Source organism: Hippopotamus amphibius, chromosome 2 (genome assembly GCF_030028045.1).
Source record: "Hippopotamus amphibius kiboko isolate mHipAmp2 chromosome 2, mHipAmp2.hap2, whole genome shotgun sequence".
NCBI classification, from domain to species: domain Eukaryota; kingdom Metazoa; phylum Chordata; class Mammalia; order Artiodactyla; family Hippopotamidae; genus Hippopotamus; species Hippopotamus amphibius.
In genome coordinates this window covers 17,613,614-17,634,072 of record NC_080187.1, presented here as the reverse complement: position 1 = coordinate 17,634,072, position 20,459 = coordinate 17,613,614, and the positions used below count along the sequence as shown (strand labels likewise).

The 20,459-nt window shown below is 42.8% G+C and overlaps 1 pseudogene; it reads right to left on the bottom strand.

Moving 5' to 3' along the window:
* Positions 1–15,216: 15,216 nt before the first annotated feature.
* On the bottom strand, positions 15,217–16,286 carry LOC130846527 (DNA-dependent metalloprotease SPRTN-like; annotated as a pseudogene).
* Positions 16,287–20,459: the final 4,173 nt, after the last annotated feature.

Here is a 20,459-nt window from a genome sequence, read left to right as displayed (position 1 = left end):
AAAAAAAAAAAAAAAGAATTTGATGATAGCTGAATTGAAAATTGAAGGCATTTATAGTGTTTTGGAAAACAGAAGTGGTCTAGGAAAGAGCTATATCTGGGTCCTAATACTTCAACTGCCTTTCAGGTTACGTTAGGTTAGATTTGGTTACTGTAAACAAAACCTTCCACCACTCTGAGCTTCTATTGCCTCATCTGAAAAAAAGAAAAAGGACAACAGTAGCGACTCTGTCTTTGATATAATAATAACACACATGTAATGATATTGTTGCCTTAAAGATAAAATTATACAGAACTTCCTAGGTGGCGCAGTGAGTAAGAATCCGCCTGCCAATGCAGGGAACACGGGTTCGAGCCCTGCCCTGGGAAGATTCCACATGCCACGGAGCAACTAAGCCCTTGCGCCACAACTATTGAGCTTGTGCTCTATAGCCTGTGCACCACAACTATTGAGCCCATGTGCTGCAACTACTGAAGCCCACATGCCTAGAGCCCATGACAAGAGAAACCACTACAATGAGGAGCCTGCGCACCACAATGAAGAGTAGCCCCGCTCGCAGCAACTAGAGAAAGCCTGTGTGCAGCAACGAAGACCCAACACAGCCAATAAATAAAATTAATTAATTAATTAATTTAAAAAAGATTAAATTATATAAAATAGTTGCATACTTAGTGCTGACCTGTAGTATGCCTTATGTATGTATATATAATATCGAAGATATGTATACATACATGTGTATGGTTATATATATACACACACATATCAAAGATATATACATATGTGTATATATATATTACTACTATCTAGGGAGGCTTAACATTTTTAAACTCTATTTCACTCATCTGTAAAGTAAGGATAATATTCTCCTGTGGGATTGCAGAGATGATAACACGTGATACACAAGAAAGCACCTAGTATAATGCTAATGGGTGTTTAATGTACGTAAGTTGACAAATGTTAAGAAAAGTCAAACAATTAAATTTATACACTTAGGCTTTATGTGCTTCTTTTCCCCCAGTCTTTAGCCCATATCCCACCTCCTGAATGACTACATTCTTAGAATTATTTATAGTAGAGAAGCACTCGTGCTAGGTTCTCAAGCATATGAAACTCAATCGCAGAGCTGGAGAGAGTGGTTTAAATGCCATGGTTCTCTAAGGAAATAATCAGAGACGTGCACTTGTCTGATCACCACAGTGTTGTTTCAGTATTAAAATGTCATTAAAACCCACCATCTACCAGCAGAGAACTGTAAATTAAATTGTGAAATATCTACATGATTAAATCTTACACAACCAATAAAAAGCATCTTATATAAAATGTTTGACAAACTTCGTCTGATCACAGGATTCTCCTGGGGTGATTTATAAAAGCCTAGGTTCCACCCTAGACTTAATGAACCAAAATGAGAGGAGATTGGAAATATGTACTTTTATCAAGGGCCCCAGGTGAGTTTAATGATCAGGCAAATTTATTAAATTCTGTTATAGAACATGTGTTCTTTTAGTGTGAAGAGAAAATAAAATAGTATCAAATAATATGCACTATTCTTTAACAATTTTGCAAAGGAAATAATAATTTAAAAAAAAACAGACTCTCTTTCCTGGTGCTCAGATTACTTTAGTAGTGTTAAGAATACGATATTTACTGTCAGAAGACCTGTTTCAAATCTCAGAACTGCTATTACTAGCTGTGTAACACTAGCCAAGTACTGAAACCCATTATGTCTTAGTGTCCTCATCTTTAAAACGGGGAAAATGAGGTATATATCTTATGTGTCATCAGAGGATAAAATAATACAATCAATATAGTTTATTGGGGACTTCCCTGGTGGTCCAGTGGTTCAGACTTTGCCTTCAGATGCAGGGGGTGCGGGTTCAATCCCTGGTCAGGGAGCTAAGATCCCACAGGCCACGCGGCCGAAAAACCAAAACAAAAAACAGAAGCAATATTGTAATAAATTCAATAAAGACTTTAAAAACAGTCCACATCAAAAAAATCTTTAAAAAAATACAGTTTATTGTTAATATTATTAAGGCTACTTCCACTTCCAGCCATGAGGAAATAAGATGGTAGAGAATTACTCTCTCACCACAACACACTAGACAGAACATAGGAAAAAAACGATTTGCAGAAGTTGGGCAGCAGACCACTGAGGTTTAAGGCATCCACCTCACTTAGGGCTATCATCTCCAGCCTTCACCCAGCAACAGCATTCTCAACCTCCCTGCCTCCCTTCTTGACTTCTACTATCAATTTTCTACAATGTAGCCAGAGTGTCCCTCCAAAGTCACTTCCCTGTTTAAATTGTCAGTGGCGCTCCATTGTAGTAAACAGATTTGGGCCCTCCTAGGATTTAATTTCAGTCTTCTGTCTCCTCACTCAGTATGTCTCTCTCCCCCTCCAGGTGTGTCGTTCCACTCCCCCCCCCCCCACCACCACCCAAGACTGGACTGTGTCTATCTTGAATCTCTGCTATCTCTCTAGAGCAATCTTAAAAGAATGGCTGACAATGTTTGTGTGTCTTTCCTGTCTTCCCTTCTGCAGCTGCTTGACTCCACCCCAATCCTACTACAGGACTTCATGGTTATCTTAGCTCTTAGCTCCCCACACTGGATCTGTGTCCAGAAGGCATCACTAAATACTGCCACCACTGAAGTTCCTGAGGGTCTCAATTTCCCTGGGTGAAGGGTGGCTTCCTGACCCACTGCAAAGTAATCTCCTCACATTGCCTCTTGGCAAAGTCTCAGAGAAAAAAGACTGCTGCTAACTTTCAACTGCCCTATGAGCTTTCAGGTTGTCCTAGGAGTTCAGCCTCTACATTTCTTAGTAGCTCATTGGCCAAGATGTAATGGTTGACATGCACCTAACCCAGTGGCTGATGAAACCTGCCCTATGGTGGGTTTCAGAGGAGATTCAGTCTCTGGAGGGTTGGCCTGGGAAATGCATGAACTCTTCTAATTCCTTAGAGCTCCATCTTCTAAGGACAGAGGAAGAAAGTGAGTTCAACTGACTCAGGATGAGGGAACACCAAATCAGTCTCTGAGAGCAGAAACAGACTTACCAATCAAAGGGTTTCAGTCCAAAATGGAGGGTTGTGACACCTCAGAGGTAAGTGCAGCCCCCAAAAGATACCTAGATGTGTGACAGACCCTCACAGGCTCTGAGAAGCCAAGAGTCACGGATAAGTCATGAGAGGTTACAACAGCCTGTGACTGATCCTAAGAGGTTCTGAAAAGACCCTGAGAGATTGTCAGGCTCCAAAAGATTCCAAAAGGTGGTGACTGATCAAAAGTCTAGACCAGAATTCATAAGACTTGGAGACACAGAGCTAGCTTGGTAGGACCTGAGAGAGAGTGACAGGTGCAAGAGATAATTAAAAGACCCAAGTGTATTGACAGGTAATGACAGGAAAAGGGAGCTAAGAAAGAAGAGGAAAGTTGCCGGATGGGGGCTTGAGATGACAGCCCAAAGTGAGATGGATGAATTAGCTGAAGGTTCTGTTTAAATCTACTTCAGCGGCTCCCCATTTCCTTTAAGATAAAAGCCAGCCACTTTAGCACAACCCTTAGAATCAGCTCCTTATTTGGAACTTCAGCTGCTTCTCATTTATGGTCTATCAATCTCTATGTAGAGAGCATTTAGAGCTCTCCCTGCTCAAGGTCTCACCACATTCTCTCCTCTTCATTGGGGATGCTCTGCTACTCTCCTCGTCCTTCAGCAGGTAATTATCACTCATTGGTTAGGGCTCAGTGTGTGAGTCACTTTCTGCTGGAAGCCTTACCTGACCCCTCTGGGCTGTGCTTGGTGCCTCTCTCCACCTTCACGTCCCATTACCACTCTGTGGGAGGGGCAGTGAAAGAGAGGGTCTGAGGAATGGCACCAGTACCCAAAAGGACCTGAAAAGAGGTTACCTTCCTGGGGGAAGTGGGAAGTGGACGTAGAGGGTGGTAGAAGGACAGGGGCAGTGATGAGGAGTGTGAGGATGGAAGCACTTTTGAGGTCAGAGGCAGTGGCATGAAGACGAAGTGCACTGAACGGGGGCGGGGGGGGGGGGTGCCTGGTGAAAAGCATGGAGAGGTACTATCAAAGCCACATCCTCAGGAGAGTGGAGCAGGCGTGTCTGCCACTGACAAGGAAGATGGGCACTTCTGGGAGAGTGTGTGTGTGTGTGTGTGTGTGTGTGTGTGTGTGGTGGTGAAGGATCTACAGGTTTATAGACAAAGCACTTATGCATTCCTTCAGAATCCCAAATCCCTGATGTGGTTTCTTTAGCCTGGTTGAAGCCCATCTCTACATCCTGCAGTGAGCTTTTGTGAACCTTGGGATTTCACCTCAGAGCTCCAAGCCTGCATGGTCCTTACAGCTCGAAATCCCAGAGAGGAGAAAACATCCTTGGAGATAATTGTAAAAAAGCCCCAGGAGTGTTCTTATTAGCTTGGTGTGGGTCATGTGCTTGTCTTTGAACAAATCGCGGTGGCCAGGATGAGAGAACCTAAGGTATCTGTAACTGACCTGGCAGGGACCATGGACCGCCCCCGCCCCCCGCCCCAGATTTTCATGGGGTAAGATGTTCGGCTCCCACATTCAAACAGCATGTCCAACATTCCACAACAGACCTTGTTCCCACAGTCTTTGCAGCACTATTTTGCTTTGCCTTTTGGATACTCGCAGGCTCACAGAGGTCCATGAGAGAGTTTAGAACTTTAAAATTAAGTCAGAAAGAGCCTTGGGTGGCTCTGAGAAAGACTCAGGTGAGTGTAAACCAGTAACTAATAAGTGCTTTCACTCTCTGTGCCATCTCATGCTCTCACAAACAACCTCTTTTGGTTTGTCCATCCCTGCAGGGTCTGGGTGAGTTTGATTTTTATTGACTTTGGTTTTTTTTTATAATCCTCTTCCTATTCACAGCCAGGAAAATTACAAGCAAGTAGCCAATTGCCAGAACAGCCTTAGGGAGACCTGCTGATTGAAGGGATAGTTTCAAGTCTCACAGCTGGACTTGGCCACCTGGAGTGTTGGGTGACCCTGGGCCAGTTACTTTATCTCTCTGGGTTTTCCTGCTCTCTGCTTTTGAGGAGGAACTAATTCATTTTAACCTTCTCCCTGCATGTAGAGTTGGACTAGAGAAATCTTAGATGGCAGAAAGTCGTGTGGTATGCCAGATGATTTCCGCACTCTTAAATGACTCCTTTTTTCACCTACACTCACCTGGTGCCTTGATCCTCTCCTGTTCCTGCCGTCCTCAGGTAATGAGCTGCTGGTTTTGGCTCATGAAACATTCAGTGAAATAAACTCTCTCCAGGCTTATATATGGGTGAGGGTAGGAGGGTAGGATAAAGCAGGTGAAAACAGGAAGAAAGAGACTCTTTGGAAAATATAGGAACCTTATTTCTGGCTGCAGCTTCAACCCTGGCACCAACAAGAGAGTTAGTTTATTTATTTGCTATTCAGAACTGCTAAGAAAATATCCCTGTGACTGGATTGAATTACCTGCTTTGTTTATTCTCTGCTTAAAAAGATGAATTAACAGAGATAGGACAGACATGAGGGAGCCACAGGAACCTCTCTGGATATTCTACAACTTGAATAATTTATCCCTAGATTACTTAAAACAATTTAGGTTTGAAATGAACAAACAAAAAAGTCAGCTGCTGCCACCTAAAAAGTAATTATTAATTAATTTGTTCACTGGACATTTACTGAGCAACCAGATGAAGTCATTTTCTCATTTAACTAATACCTATGTGTCAAGTCCCCGCCATGTGTGCTTTTCTGGCCCCAGGGAACACAATGATAAACTAGCCAAGGACAGTGGCATCCCTCACGGTGCTTGAATTCCAGTGAAAGGAGATAAGCATAGACTTTGAACAGGGTACATACATGAGATAACTTCAGAGAGCAGTAAGTGATCTGCAGAAAGTAAACCAGGTGGAAAGTGACTGGACTGGCAGCTGGTTTAGACGTGGTGGTCAGCAGATCCCTTTTCAAGGAGACAGCGCTTGAAATGAGAGCTGAAAGCTAAGATTCCTTGAGCAGCTCAGAGAAAGGGCTGAGAGCCAAAACTAATAAGTAACCTCACTTTCCTGACTATCTCAAGTCATTAAAAAATATTCTCCCCTGACCTGTCCATCTCTCCAGAGCCTGGGTGAATTTGATTTTTATTAACTTTTCTTTCATATCTATCCTCTCCTTCGGAACTGGATCAGCATCTACTGGGTTTTGTGAAAGTCTGGGGCGCAGCCTTCTGGGCACGGGGGTGCAGCGACGCAGCAAATGTGAAGGCCTGAGCTGGAACAAAGTTTGCTTTGGGAAATAACACAAAGCTCAGTGTGTGAGAGAAGGGTGAGAACAGAGGAGGCAAGGAGACCAGAAAGGGGCCATCCTGTGTGGGGCCTGTTGCCTGATGCCACGGTGGGGAGTTTGAATTTTATTGTAAGTTTGGAGGATTTTGTGTAGGAGAGTAGCATAACCCAACTTACAAGCAGGGGTTGGCTGCTGTGCAGACTGACTGCAAGATAAGAAGTCTCTCATCTTAGGAAGATCATGGTCTCATAGACGAGACAAACATTGGGACAAATGGTTATGCTACAGTGGGATGCGTCAACATATGCAGAACACAAAAATACAGGGTGCACAATCCGATATATTTACTGATAAATGGACCCCATAAGGAGTCAAAACATAGTGGAAAACTGGGTAGAGTGTATACAAAGTGAGGGGAGTAGCACAGAGGCAAGGGTGAGTAATTCTGCCGAGGGGAATGAACAACGGAGTCCTGATAGCTATGGCATTCCTGCTTTATCCTAAATTATTAATGGGGTTTTGCCAATTAGATGGACCTTTAGACAGAGAGGACAATTCTAACTAATACCCAGAACCATGAAATTTTCAGGACATTAAGACAAAGGTGACCAGAAGGCTCTTTGTAGAGGATTCAATGAGTACAGAATGGCTGGGGGAGAGTCTGGAAGGCTAAAGAGACGTCTCTTTGTAACAGGCTTGTCTGCCATTCTAAGGATTCTGGACCTTATTTGAAGGCACTGGGGAGCTACTGAAGATTTCTGAACTGAGGAATAACAGGGTACCTGTTGTACTTTTGAAGGATCATTCTGATAGCTCTGTGGAGGCTGTATTCAGTGGGAGTATAGTAGAGAGAGGAGCCCAGTTAAAAGACTATAGTCATATCCTGAAACAGAGCTAAGGAGACCATGAACTTGACATGGAAAGGACATGAACAAGCAAGAGAAAGAAACCAGAGGAAGAGAAAGAACACAGAAATTTTCATCTGGTACAAATGCCATAGGTTAATAACCAGTGACATAATTATTTTCCAATAAGTAAGACCAGTGACAAGACAATTACTTTCTGGACGGAATGGTCTCTGCTCTTGACACGTGTCCAGGTTAGTGGGTATATGATGCCCAAATGTGAATACTTCTTACACGGGAAATAAATCATAGCTTCAGACCAGGAGCATGCTTGAATATCAAAGTGTCCGGCCATCTTTTTTAGGACTGGATTCTCTCTTTCCACTTACTGAATGATCGCTGAAGTCAGTGCTCAAAAGGGACATCACACATTTGTATATTGTTTTATGGTTAGTAAAATCCTTTCATGGCTGTATCCTCAACCATCACAAGAATTTTTCAGGGTAAGGAGAGGGAGAACCACCATGATCATCTCATAAAGAATGAAACTGAAGCTCGAAGAGAATAAGAGATTTGAATAAAACCATACAACCACTTTACAGTAGAGCATTCTAGTCCAAATCCCAGACCATCCACTACGTTACTCAGGCTTTAAAATTAACTGGTAGGGAGTGGCCTTGATCCCAGATGGCAGAAGAGGCATATCTTATGTGCTGCCTCCTTTCTCACCCTTGGCAGACATCCCAAACCCAGCTCACTACTCTTTTCTACTGAACCTGGACTTTGCCTGCTACTCCAGGCAGCCAGTAACAATGAATTTGGGTTAGCTTTAAAATATATAAAACCGATTTCCCACTGTGGATCCCATGATCTCTAAAGTTTATTCCAGCTTTAAGTTCTGTTATTTTATATTTAACGGTGACGATTCTAGGAACTCGATTTAATCCAACTAAGATTTATTGGAAGCCGATGGCATCCTAGGCACCCTCTATTCATCATATGAGTAAAATATGTTTTCTAGTTTTATGCTCACAGTCTTGTAGAAGTGATAGGCAGATACACAATAACTGAGCTGAAGTCTAGTTTAGATGCAAAGCAAAATGTTAAGGAAGAACAGAGGGTGCAAAAGTTAATGCTCATTAAGGATAAAGATGGTGCTAGATAAAGACAAACCTGGAATCCCTGCGGATAACAGAGCACCTGAGCCGAGCTTCAGGTACAGGTTGTGAAGGAGATGTTTTTAGTGGCGACAGTCACTTGAGAAAAGGCATCAAGGCACAGAGAAGCTTGAGTGTGGTAACTTTCTGAAGATGGAGTGTAGATTTCTGTTCTGGATCCCATTGTGATGGTTAGATGCTAGATAGGAATGCAACCTATGTATTGATTGAATAATTTAAAAATAATACCAAAGTGAAAAAGGAAATTGGGCAGCTTACAGTTGAAAGAGAGAAAGGAGAAAGGTTTTAGATGCCAGAAAATCTGAGTTTTAGTTCTGGATATCAGAAAATCTAGATGTCAGAAATTCTGATGCTAACTGCAACTTGAGAAGTCAGCCTCCTAAGATCTCAGGTTCAAAGGTTAAAAATAGGTTGCATCTTAAGTGCCTACACTGATTCATCTGGAGGAGTATGTTGAGAAGATGCTACAAGACACAAATGGATGATGGATTAGTAAGATCTGTTCCAGGTGGGAGCTGGGAGCATAGCAACACTAGTGCCATAGATTTGCCATCCCTAGATGAGTCCACCTCCGAGGTCTCTGTAAACTCCATACCCGTAGGATTCCCACCACAGTCTCTGTGCTGTAGTTTAACCCCAAAAGGCAGCAGGGTGATGAAATGCAGCAATTTATTCCACTTCAATAGGAAAAGAAGCACATACAATATTGGTAAGAAGAAAGGAAAACTCCCGACTAATCTCTTTTATTTTGAGATACATTTTGAAACATCCTTAGTCTCAGCATTCTCAGTTCCTGGACATCAGCCACGGTAAAATCAGTTCCTTCTGGTCCATTACAAATGAAACAATCATGACTCTATTCATCAGGAAAACATACGCAGAAGAGATGCATAAGCCAGCAATTAGTATTAAAGCTTCCAGCCTTTCATTGACTAACTCCGAGGCCCTCATGGTGACTGTTTTACTTGAGACCATGAATATCCAAGCTCCTGGCTCTGTGCTTCCACGGTAATGATTCTTCAAGTGGTTGCATTGGGAGTAGATCGTCTGCCCAGCCTTGTTCCTGGCTTAAATTAGATGTCTGATAATATAGGTGGAAGGAAGGGTGCCAACAGGCCATGGTACTGAACAACTTATGAAGCACATAGAATGTGCCTAAGCCAGTGCAAGGCATAGGAAGAGGCTTCACTAAACATGACATGCTCTTTGCTGTTTTCTATACATCTGTGAAAAGAAGAGGTTGGGCTGGACTATGTCTAACAATATATGAAAGATTGTAGAATGTGGCCAATCACAGATTTCCACTTAGGTTTCTGGTCGCAGGAACAGGGCAACTTTTTAGACGACACCCATCTGGATTACAGCTCGAGAGAGGCTTCTGGAGTCAGGCTGAGGGTCCGTGGCTGATGTTGCAAGTAGTTGTTGCTCACTGTTCATATCTGCCTTGTCACGCTCTCCCTGGGCCCTCCTCACAGCATCTCAAACACCATCTTCCCCTTTTATCTAGAGCCAGCTTCTTTTGGCTGGGAATGTAACTTGCCCTCTAAGAAGCTTTCTCTGAAAAGTGAACCACAGCCTTCACTGAATGTCACCAGCTCTTGACATAGTTTTTTTGCAGGATGCTTCTGTCAGGAGATAGAAAATCTAAATGTGAATTCTTAATGGAGCTGTGATGTTGGCCTTGAACATCTATTCTGTGGCCCTTTTCCTTTTTTGTTGTTTTTGTTATTGCAATGTGTTTTGTTCCATCTAATATTTTCTTCCAGATATTTATTGAGTGCCTATTCTGCATTTCCAAGCCCTGTGCCTTGGGGTAAATGGGGAAAGATGAAAACCATGGTGCACCTCGTCTCTCTGTACACTCACAGTTCTACTAGTTATGTCATAGGTTTGTTTAAAATGGCCTGTCTCATCTGTCTGAATAGGACCTTAGTGATTAGTTTGACTCATTCTTCTCTATGCAGTTGGGAAATCTAAGACTGAGAGAGGGAAGGTGATTTGCCCAAGGACACACAGCTCCTCATATGTGAAAAATCTAGCTCTGATATGAAGGCTTATAATATCCCATTCCCAGTTTCCCGAAATGTTTTTTTCTGGGATATGTGTATATATGTGTGTGTGTGTGTGTGTGTGTGTGTGTGTATAATCTTCCATGTATATCTCTTCCATATGTGTATATATATATATAAAATCTTTCATATATCTCTCCCATATGTATATGTATATATATGTATATCTTCCATATATATATATGTGTATGTAAGTTTCATATACAATATTCAACATATATGTATACATATGATATATAATATATAACCGGACGATGCTTTTAGACACGTCCCCCGCGATGCTCAGCACTGCGCTGAGAACAGTAAAGACGGGGTCAGTAGGTAAGTAATTGCGCGGTAGCTAAGGAATCAGTGAGTCATTTATTTGCAGTGTTTTCTTTCCCCAACGTGTCTTTAAAGACTTCCTACTATTTGCAAATTGTAAAAAAATAAAACCCCGTCACTGCCATCTGCCAGTTCACTTCCTGTTGGAGGAGAGAGATACACACGCATTTCATTTCCATACGGTTTAGAATTTTAGTAAGCGGTACAATCACAACAAATGAAGTGAAGCGTGTGTCTGAAGGTGAAAGACGTTAATTGTGCTTAGATATTTGGGCACGTTTCTAAGCAGCACAGGGTAGCACTTGGATTAGGGGGAAGGCATTTCATGAAAAAGGACCAGCGGATGGAGAGATGTGTAAAAGGCTTCCAAATATCTTTTGCAAAATATTCCAGCACTCCTTGCAGGAACACGGGAACACCCCACTTATGGATCCGTTAGAAATCAGTCCTGATCTTCCTCCACATCGCGGACTCAGTGAAGCGGCCGCTGGTTTTCGCCGCTTAAGTGGGTGCAGTGCTCGCTTTGGCCACATGATGGCAGCGCAGGGCCACAGAAGGGTTGAACAGCCTCTGTAGCGCTTTTGAAGGGTTTGTCTGTTAAAAAACGCCAGGAAAGGGGGTGCGGTGCCCCAGACCAGGGCCAGATCTGCGGGGACGGGCTTCTAGGAGACACCAGTAGCCCTCGAAGCTGGGAAGGTGTGTACTGCCATTCTAAATCTCTGGCTTGTTCAGAATCGCTAGAAGCAGTTTAGGTGTTTTCCCGGGTGCAGCCGGTGAAGAAAGAAGCCCCTGTGAGTTAGACCCATTTTTAACAACAAGAAAGCTTGTGATACTCCAGCCCCTCAGTTTCTCCAAATGTTTTTCTTCTCTCTTGGGACTGTGTCTGTGGTGCTTGAGGGGCAGTGGCTTGTTGCCACCTGGGGTGAGGAAAATGAGAGGCGATGGCGGATAAAGGAATAGGGAAGTGTGGCCAGGGCCCCTGGGGGAAGGTGCAGTGAGCGGCGCTGACCAGCCCCAAAGCCTTCCATCCGGGCTTACCTTTCTCAGTCCCCTTCTCAGGGTCTGTCCATCTGTGGAATGTAGGAGGGGAGTGGGAGGGGGTGTGCGTGTGGTTGTGCGTGAGATCCTGTGTGTGTGGCTGTGTGTGAGACACCGTGCATGTAGTTGTGTGAGATCCTGTGCATGTAGTTGTGTGTGAGATCCTGTGCGTGTGGTTGTGTGTGAGACACCGTGCATGTGGTTGTGTGTGAGATCCTGTGCGTGTAGTTGTGTGTGAGATCCTGTGCGTGTGGTTGTGTGTGAGACACCGTGCATGTGGTTGTGTGTGAGATCCTGTGCGTGTGGTTGTGTGTGAGATCCTGTGCGTGTGGCTGTGTGTGAGACACCGTGCATGTGGTTGTGAGATCTTGTGCATGTGGTTGTGTGTGAGACACCATGCATGTGGTTGTGTGTGAGATACTCTTGAGTGTGGCTGTGTGCGGTTGTGCGTGGGTGGCTGTGTGTGTGTGAGGTTGTGACTGTGTGTGAAATTGTGTGCATGTGTGCAATTGTATGTGTGATGTGTGTGCATGTGTGTGGAGGTGATAGTAACGAAAGTCGTGGTGCCGGCAGGAGCCATAGCTAAGGTCATTTTTGGCTTCCTGGGGGTGGGAACAGAGAAATGGGATGAGAATGAGAAGGAGGAAGAGGGGGGAGAGAGAGGGAGAGGAGAGTTTCTATAAGAATCCTAGGGTCCGGGAAATGATTTGATTGAAATCTCTGGCAAAGAGTCAGCTTCCAACTAGAATGTTTTAACCCCTGTTCTGACTTCTTAATTTCCACCCCTCCCCCACATTCTCTGTATGTCTGTCTTGCTCTTTCTCTGTCTTAATAGCCACCTGCTTCTCTCTCTCTCTCTCTCTCTCTCTTTCTCAACTTCCATTACCCTTAGTTTCCATCCTCCTTTCTGTTGCTCTCAAATAAAAACGTGGTGGGAGAGAGAGGAACAAGGGTCAGAATCTGCAGTCCTCCCAAGAAGAGAAAGAACAGAAGGCTGGAGGGATCTTTGCTTAAGTGTGCTGTTGGGGTGGTGGGAGGGGAAGCAGTGTTGGAGGAGAGCGATGGTGACCAGGTCAACCCCAGATGGAGAAGGCTGCTGTCCAGGAGAAAGCCCACCTCACAGCTACAAGGGAGGAAAACATGGCTGTGTCCAGGAGATGGGAGTGGGGGAGCAGATGAGATGGATGTGTATGTGTGTGTAGAAACTGCAGCTCTTCTTTTTATTTTAAAAAAGCAGAACCTCTCAATTTTCAAGTCACAATCAATTTCCAGAAATCATTTATTTCTAAACATTACCAGTCAAGTCCCCCATTCCTTTCTGCTTTTAGAGTTTGAGTGAGATTGATTTGTGTTTTTAATTTTAAAGGAAAAAAAATGTCCCTCTAGCTTGGAAATTCCAGGCATGGGTTTTCTCTTCCCTTCCTTTCTTTCTCACTCCTTCTTCTCCTGCCCCAGCTACACCAGGGAGGGCCCCAAGGGTGGGGAGCCAAGGTAACGGTTTTAATTTGCATTTTTTCTTTACTATTGATGATACAACAGAAGAAACATTTTTTTCCAGACGTTGATATTCGTAAAGACCATTTTCAAAGAGGTATAAGTAGGAGGGGCTGTGTGGGCAGGATTCAAAAGAGAATGTGTTGTTTCTTTTTTTTTTTAATCATTATTATTTACTAACCTTTTATTCAAGGACTGTGATGGAAGATCCACAAAACAGCTTTCATACCATAATCAATTATAGCTGGAAGACAATGAATAGCTTGTCAGTGCTTCTTCCACGTTCTGGGGGAGAAGAACGCATCGACTGTCTTTAAAGCTGGGGGCTTTTCCATAACCCCTGGGTGGGCAGTCATAATTGGCTCTTTTAATCCAATAATCTCTATGTGCTTGGCATAAATTAGGATAATAATACTGATAAAAACAATAATTTGCTTTGGTGTTAGGGTTTACAAAACGATGGCATATGCACTGTGAAACTGAATTCTTTCAACTGCCCTGTGAAATAATGATTATCCCCATGTGACTGATGAGGCAGCTGAGGCTCGGAGAGCTTGAACTTACTCCTCCCACTGTATCTGCGCAGATCAAGGGTCAACCTAACATATTCTCTTTCCACAGAGATAAGAACCAAGGCCAAGAGAGATGGCAAACCCTCAACCAGAATGAATTGAGATGGATACAGACTGCCTGGAGACTCTAATAGTGAGCAGACTCTGAGTAGAGATCTTTTCTTTTCTTTCTTTTCTTTTTCCCTTTTTACCTTTTCTTTTCTTTCTTTCCTTTCCTTCCCCCCTTTTCTGTTTCTTTTTTTCTCTTTCTCTTTCTTTCTTTTTCTTTCTTTCTTTCTTTCTTTCTTTCTTTCTTTCTTTCTTTCTTTCTTTCTCTCTCTCTCTCTCTCTCTCTCTTTCTTTCTTTCTTTCTTTTTCTTTTTCTTTCTCTTTTTTGTAATAGGCACATTAACTGCAAGATCACCCTCTTAAAATTTTAAGTGTACAACACAAGATTGTTGGTGACAGGTGAAGTGCTGTACAGCAGATCTCTAGAACTTACTCATCTTGCATAACTGAAACTTTATACTCATTAAATAGCATCTGCCCGTTTCCCCCAGCCCCTGGCAACCACCATTCTACTCTCTGACAATTTTAGATTCCTCACATGAATAGAATCGCACAGTATTTGTCCTTCTGTCATTGGTGTACTTCACCTAGCATAGTGTCTTAAAGGTTCATCCATATTGTCACATGTTGGAGAATTTTGTTCTTTTTTAAGGCCTCAAAAACTAAGGTAGGAATAACCCTATGATCCAGCAATCCCATGCCTGGGTATTTATCCAAAATAATTGAAATCAGAATCATGAAGAGCTATCTGTATTCCCATGTCCGCTGCAGCATTACCACAATAGCCAAAATAAGGAAAAAAACTAAAGGTCCATTGACAGATGGATGGATTAAAAAATGTAGTATATGCATTCAATGGAATATTACTCATCCTTAAAAAATAAAGAGTGAGAATCTTTTTTTTTTTTTTTTTTTTGGTCAATATGTCTGACACTATGAGTTTTAATACTAATAAAGGAATATTCAATTTAACCAAATACACCTGACAGGATTCCTCACTGAATATTTTAAGGAAAACATACCAAAAAAAGGTTAACAGGTCTAAATACTTTTAAAAGCAAGAAAGAACGAAATTATCTAAAAATCATACGTGTATGCAACCAGAACAAACTCTGGGGCTACAGTATACATAAGGCAAGAGTGAGTTATAACACCATTAGACATAAAATATTTTTAATTACAATTTCATATATGTATATATAAAATAGAACATTTAGTATTGGGGAACGAGGTTAAAAGCTGCAAATCTTAGTCTTAACCAGAACTTCCTGAGTGGCTGATGCTGTGTTAGTGAGCTAATACAGGTGGACATGTGAGACCCATTCATTTTTCAGAGAATTTTTCAGCTTTTGACTTGGATGCTATCACCTGCAAGGCACCAGTCCAAGTGCTCGTTAATCGGAGACTCCAAAACTTCACTCTGACAGACAGGACAGTGGACCATTTTGCTCTGACTAGATGAGCCACTGGGACTCTGCGCTGCAGCTGGAGGGCATGAGCCACACTTCGGATCATTACCACCGCTCTGTGTTTGCTCTTTCTTGATAAAAAAGTTGTCAAAAACAGTCTTGTCTTCTAGCCTGGGTCGTTTACTTGGGAATCTATCTTCAGGCCCACCTGCATCCTGGGGGGTGGTCACAGATGTTGATTCCATGGCGTTTAAAGAATCTTTTAGGGATATCTTAGATGTAACTCTCCTTTGAGAACTAGAAGAGACTGAGTTTTCAGTGATGTCACCAACTGTGAGGCTTTTCGTCGGAGACCCACTCACACTTTGGAAAGCTTTGCGGTTGGCGACTGATACTGTCGGGAAGTAGTTGCTTAAAACATTTTGGTGACTGGAACTGAGAATAGGGGAGACTAGGGAAGTTTTTTTACTTGAACCATTCTGTTCAAATTTCACTTGAGTTTTAGAATTAGGTGTTAGGGCACTTGCTGAATGGTCTTGACTGAAAAGATCCTGGGTTTTATTAACAACAGCACGTGAAGTGATCCATCTCCTAGAAGAGAGAGAGTTGCTTGTCTCTCCTAGAACATACCCTTTCCCACTAAAAGGGATTAACAGCTGTGCCTCCCCTCTGCTCGGTTTATCTCCACAAGATCCTTTCTTGGTCTCAACTTTAAAAGGGGTTCACTGAGACGGATGGAACACATTCCACCCCTTCCTTCATAGCTGCATATCCCAGCACACAGCGTCATGCGCGCGCTCCACTTCACCTCCACCGCCTCCAGTTGGCCCCAGAAGAAACGATAGTTGAACTGCACAAACAACGCCTGCAAGTCGGGGGTGGGGTCCACCAGTTCCTAGGACGCGTCCACCAGCGACGGGGGCTCCTGGGCCGGATCGCACTCCGAGACCTGCAGGTTCCACTCCTCCTGCAGCCGCAGTGCCAAAATCAGGTCCTCATCCATGGCTGCCGGGGTCCAGACAGGGTGACAGTCATCGCGTCCTGGAGGCTCTCGAGAATCTTTTTTGATGCAGAACTTCTTTCAAGTTCTGGTTCACCTGTATTAAATTAGAGGCTTGGGACTTTTTTTTTTTTTTTGGAATATAGCATTTTTTTAAATTGGAATATAATTGCTTTACACTCTTGTACCAGTTTTTGAGGTACACCAAAGTCAATCAGCTGTATTTATACACATATCCCCATATTCCCTCCCTCCCTCGACTCCCCCCCACCCTCCCTGTCCCGGAGGCCTGGGACTTATTAACAGACTTTGCTAAACCTTAGTTTCATCATCTATAAAATGGGAATAATGGTATCTGTCTCTTAAGAAGATTACATGAAATGATGCATGCAAAGTTCTAGTATGCATTCAATACTTTCTAGTTACCATTACACCAACTAGAATCCGAATTGACTGTCAATTCCTAGACCCTTTCTAAGCCATTATCAGTCATAGGTGAAAGAGAGACTGTATATTTATCTATTGCTGCATGCTAAATTACCACAAAACATAGCAGATTAAAACAATAATAATCAGTGGATCAGAATTTCAAGAGAAGCTGACTAGGGTGGTTCTAGCTCAGAGGTTGCAAGGAAGATATTGGCCTGGGCCTCCATGATCTAAAGGCTTGGCTTGGGCTGTGAGATCTGATTCCAGGTTGGCTTATCTGGCAGGATGATGGTGACTGTTGCAGGTGGCCTCAGTTCCTAGCTATGTGGATTTCTCCATAGGACTTCTTGAGTTTCCTCACAATATGGTGGCTGGCTTCCCCTAGGGAGAGTGACCCAATGATCCAAGAGAGTAAAGTGGAAGCTGCAGTGTCGTGGATGACTAGCCTTAGAAGCCATGCTTTGCTATTTGCGCAGAGTAATTTTCCACTATCATGGATCATCCAGTATGGAAGCAGGCTACATGGAGGCACGAATGCAGGTAGATACAGGGAGTCCCCTACGTACTAGCAAGTTCTGTTCCGAGGGTCCATTTGTAAGTTCAATTTGTTTGTAAGTCCAACAAAGTTAGCCTAAGTACCCAACTAACACAACTGGTTATATAGGACTGTACTGTAATAGGTTAATAATATGTTTCACACAAATAATAACGTACATGAAAACCAAACACAAAAAATAAAACATTTTTAAACTTACAGTACAGTACCTTGAAAAGTACACTAGTGCAGTCCAATAGCTGGCATACAGGGGCTGGCATCGAGTGAACAGGCAAGAAGAGTTACTGACTGGAAGAGGGAGAGGAGGTGGGAGATGGTAGAGCTGAAGGATCACCAGCAATAGGAGACAGAGGGTGAGCTGCAATTTCACTCATGCCTGATGTTGACGGTGCAGGTTCTGGTTCCTTGATGGATTCAATTCTATCTACCCTGGCACAACAGTATAAAGCAATTATATTCCAATAAAGAGCTTAAAAAAATAATCCAGTGATGCCTGGGTAGTAGCTCTTGTTTTCTCATCACAGATGACACGGTAGCACTGGGTTGCATTCGGAATGGCTGCTGCAACCTTCGTGTACTGTTCTACGTTCGGGTCCTGTGCCTTAAATACTAACAGTGCCTCCTCAAATAAAGAAAATCCCCTTGCCATTTCCTGCGTCAAGAACCTCTTTGGTTCTTCAGTTACTTCTTCTTCCTCTTGTCTCTCTTCATCCTTTCTCAGGGCCTCCAATTCCATCAGGTCTTCCTTAGTAAGCTCCTTGTTATTTGCATCTTTGAAAGTTTGCAGCTTGAAGGTTTGTATGTAGGGGACTTATTGTAGAATCATCGGAGGCCACCTTTGAAACTGGCTGCCATGGAGCTCCTTCCTACAGACTCAAGGATTAGTAGTTTTATATCAGGGATTGTTTGGGGAAGGACTCAGCCCTCGGAGAGTTAGATGTCATGATGAGGTAGCTGTTGTCAAATAACCCCTCAGAAGCCAGGGGGTCAACTTCAGAAAGCACTGCATGGACCTAGCAGGAAATGTGTGAAGCTGGCAATGACATTTCACAGACTGAGGCAGTGAGGCCCAGAGAGTTTAAGTGACCTGCTGGCTTCCCAGTTTCCAATCTGGCTTCCTTCTGTACCTTACCTTAGGGGCCTGGACATTCTAATCCTTGTACCCCAGCCTGCCACAAAGCAGGCATTCAGCTCCTGTCATCCAAGGCAGTGTTTTCTGGCCTCCTTTGATACTAAGAATTGTTAGGAGCACTTATTGAATGTAACGATTCCAGGGTGTCTCTCAGAGAAATTTTGACTTAGGAAGTTTGGGATGGAGGCTGAGAATCTGTGTGTTTAGCAGTCATCCCAGGTGACTTTACTATCAAGTTTGGTAAGGCCCAAGGTACTTTAGTAAAGAGCTGATGAATTTATAAGACCTGAGTTTCTCCCTCCATCACACCACTTGTGCATTGAAATTTCTCATAACTCTGGATCTTTGGACACAGAGGCTATGCCAGCCTCATGCATCCACCAACTTCTTTTTCCTCTGCTTCTTGTCTTGTACATGTGCATTTCTGGACTTCTAATACTGCTTCCCTCCACTGCCAGCACCAAATTAGCAACTCACAAAAACAAACAGAATGTTTGTGTGTTTAGTCTGTTTGGACAGGCAGGGGGTTCCCTGGGCGTTTGGTGATAATGTGTTGGTTAAATTATATATTTTTTCCTTTCATGTTTGAAAAAAAAAACAAATTGACTTCTTTACAGTTGCCGCCTTTCTTTCTCTCTTTATTTCCTGCTGTGGAGACAAATCTCCTACTTTTTTTTTTTTAAGCCCTCAACATAATCAGTCTGCTTATAAACCGACATTTTCAGTTCAAATATTGCATAGAGGAAAGAAATGAAGGGGGAAATCCTGGTTTAATCAAATAATATTTCCCTAGATTTCCACTGTTCAAGAGTGACCTCTTGGCTATTAAAATGGGCATGTCTGCTCTGCAGAAAAATCACGAGGTTTAGTTCTGTTTTACCATTTCCATGCCCTTATATTTATTGAGTCCCTACTGTGTCCTTTTTTTAAGAAAGCAAACAGATAAAACTGAAATGAATTCAGCCCTCATCTAATCTATTAGGGGAAAAGGAAGAGGGGCATAATTTCAGTGCAAGGTAGAACATGAAGAGGGTCTCAGGAGAAATGAACATTAAACATTAGTGAAGCTCCAAGGAAAGGACATTCCAGGGGAAAATCACAGAAGGCACTGACATTAAGTGCATAAGACTCTGGGGTCATATCCTAGGGTTTAAATCCCAGCTCTACCTGGTATTAGCTGGTTGATATGGGGCAAGCCCATGAACCTCTCTGGGCCTCAGTTGCCTCTTCTATGAAATGGGGATAATAATAGAATTCATCTCAGGGTTGATATGAGAATTCAGTGAGTTGATGCAAGGAAGGTAACTAATCAGTGTCTGGTATATAGTATGAATTCAAAAAATGTTAACTGTTCTTGAGCTGAGCCTTGATGAATGGATGAGATTTGGGCATGACTAGATGGAGGTCATTTTAGACTAAGACAATAATGAGAGAAAAACCAATAGTTGGAGGAATTTCCAGGCATTTATGGGATCAGGGGAAGTACCTTTAGCAGAAGAAAAGGATGAGTGAGGCATAGAGGAAAGTCAGGTGGAAAGGTGGGCTGAGATCACATCTCCCTCTTTCTGGTGGCTTGCTTACTTCATTGATGACACTAGTATAGTAAAATGTTAATTGCAGAGTTCTGGTGGGGAGTGTATTGTGGTAAGTACAGTTATTTTAACTTTTCTTTTGGGGATAAACTAAGACAGTGGGGGCTTATTTTGTTCTCTTTCACTTTACTAAACATTTCATATCAAAAATTGCTTCTGATAAAATGCCCTCCAGCTTGAAAACCAAAATAATTCACAGCTATACAGCATTGTTACTGTTACTCCAGCCGCTTGCAGACAGATTTTACAAGATTTAAATTTGGTAAGGTATTTGCCTCATTTGAAGGCCATCTAATTCTTTCTTTCCCTTCTCTTTTAGTTACAAAGAAATGATCTCTTCATAATGGAAAAGCCCATATTCAGTGATAGATTATCAAGTGAATCTTTTCCCCACGTCAGTGATATACAATTCATCTCATGTAAATAGGCAAGGATCTCAGCCTACAGAGGCAGGATTTTTCAAGGCT